We start from the raw sequence: 2,500 nt of genomic DNA, 5'->3' as shown, positions 1-2,500 counted from the left end.
CTCGCCGCTCGCTCGCGCAACCTAAAATGGCCAGTTTTGGCCCGTTTTTGGGCTGTTTTGGCCTGTTTTTGGTCCGTTCTTGCGTGGCACGGCGACCGTCGTGAGCGGAGCAAAACGTCAGCCATCTCAGCACCCTGGAACCCCCCGGGTGGCACAGGGCTGGATGGGGCTTTCGTATAGCAGGGACGGTGCTGCCTCTCGCTTCGCTCGCTGTTCGCCGCTCACCGCTCGCTCGCTCAGCCAAAAATGGCCAGTTTTGGCCCGTTTTTGGGCTGTTTTGGCCTGTTTTTGGTCCGTTCTTGCATGGCGCGGTGACCGTCGTGAGCGGAGCAAAACGTCAGCCATCTCAGCACCCTGGAACCCCCCGGGTGGCACAGGGCTGGATGGGGCTTTCGTATAGCAGGGACGGTGCTGCCTCACGCTTCGCTCGCTGTTCGCCGCTCGCCGCTCGCTCGCGCAGCCAAAAATGACCAGTTTTGGCCCGTTTTTGGGCTGTTTTGGCCTGTTTATGGTCCGTTCTTGCGTGGTGCGGTGACCGTCGTGAGCGGAGCAAAACGTCAGCCATCTCAGCACCCTGGAACCCCCCGGGTGGCACAGGGCTGGATGGGGCTTTCGTATATAGCAGGGACGGTGCTGCCTCTCGCTTCGCTCGCTGTCCGCCGCTCGCCGCTCGCTCGCGCAGCCAAAAATGGCCAGTTTTGGCCCGTTTTTGGGCCGTTTTGGCCAGTTTTTGGCCTGTTCTTGCATTGCGCGGTGACCGTCGAGAGCGGAGCAAAACGTCAGCCATCTCAGCACCCTGGAACCCCCCGGGTGGCACAGGGCTGGATGGGGCTTTCGTATAGCAGGGACGGTGCTGCCTCTCGCTTCGCTCGCTGTCCGCCGCTCGCCGCTCGCTCGTGCAGCCAAAAATGGCCAGTTTTGGCCCGTTTTTGGGCCGTTTTGGCCAGTTTTTGGCCTGTTCTTGCATTGCGCGGTGACCGTCGAGAGCGGAGCAAAACGTCAGCCATCTCAGCACCCTGGAACCCCCCGGGTGGCACAGGGCTGGATGGGGCTTTCGTATAGCAGGGACGGTGCTGCCTCTCGCTTCGCTCGCTGTCCGCCGCTCGCCGCTCGCTCGTGCAGCCAAAAATGGCCAGTTTTGGCCCGTTTTTGGGCCGTTTTGGCCAGTTTTTGGCCTGTTCTTGCATTGCGCGGTGACCGTCGAGAGCGGAGCAAAACGTCAGCCATCTCAGCACCCTGGAACCCCCCGGGTGGCACAGGGCTGGATGGGGCTTTCGTATAGCAGGGACGGTGCTGCCTCTCGCTTCGCTCGCTGTCCGCCGCTCGCCGCTCGCTCGTGCAGCCAAAAATGGCCAGTTTTGGCCCGTTTTTGGGCCGTTTTGGCCAGTTTTTGGCCTGTTCTTGCATTGCGCGGTGACCGTCGAGAGCGGAGCAAAACGTCAGCCATCTCAGCACCCTGGAACCCCCCGGGTGGCACAGGGCTGGATGGGGCTTTCGTATAGCAGGGACGGTGCTGCCTCTCGCTTCGCTCGCTGTCCGCCGCTCGCCGCTCGCTCGTGCAGCCAAAAATGGCCAGTTTTGGCCCGTTTTTGGGCCGTTTTGGCCAGTTTTTGGCCTGTTCTTGCATTGCGCGGTGACCGTCGAGAGCGGAGCAAAACGTCAGCCATCTCAGCACCCTGGAACCCCCCGGGTGGCACAGGGCTGGATGGGGCTTTCGTATAGCAGGGACGGTGCTGCCTCTCGCTTCGCTCGCTGTCCGCCGCTCGCCGCTCGCTCGCGCAGCCAAAAATGGCCAGTTTTGGCCCGTTTTTGGGCCGTTTTGGCCAGTTTTTGGCCTGTTCTTGCATTGCGCGGTGACCGTCGAGAGCGGAGCAAAACGTCAGCCATCTCAGCACCCTGGAACCCCCCGGGTGGCACAGGGCTGGATGGGGCTTTCGTATAGCAGGGACGGTGCTGCCTCTCGCTTCGCTCGCTGTCCGCCGCTCGCCGCTCGCGCAGCCAAAAATGGCCAGTTTTGGCCCGTTTTTGGGCCGTTTTGGCCAGTTTTTGGCCTGTTCTTGCATTGCGCGGTGACCGTCGAGAGCGGAGCAAAACGTCAGCCATCTCAGCACCCTGGAACCCCCCGGGTGGCACAGGGCTGGATGGGGCTTTCGTATAGCAGGGACGGTGCTGCCTCTCGCTTCGCTCGCTGTTCGCCGCTCGCCGCTCGCTCGCGCAGCCAAAAATGGCCAGTTTTGGCCCGTTTTTGGGCTGTTTTGGCCAGTTTTTGGCCTGTTCTTGCGTGGTGCGGTGACCGTCGTGAGCGGAGCAAAACGTCAGCCATCTCAGCACCCTGGAACCCCCCGGGTGGCACAGGGCTGGATGGGGCTTTCGTATAGCAGGGACGGTGCTGCCTCTCGCTTCGCTCGCTGTTCGCCGCTCGCCGCTCGCTCGCGCAGCCAAAAATGGCCAGTTTTGGCCCGTTTTTGGGCTGTTTTGGCCTGTTTTTGGGCTGTTCTTG

Source organism: Musa acuminata, unplaced genomic scaffold (assembly GCF_036884655.1).
Source record: "Musa acuminata AAA Group cultivar baxijiao unplaced genomic scaffold, Cavendish_Baxijiao_AAA HiC_scaffold_240, whole genome shotgun sequence".
NCBI classification, from domain to species: domain Eukaryota; kingdom Viridiplantae; phylum Streptophyta; class Magnoliopsida; order Zingiberales; family Musaceae; genus Musa; species Musa acuminata.
Note: the sequence above shows the minus strand (reverse complement) of the source record.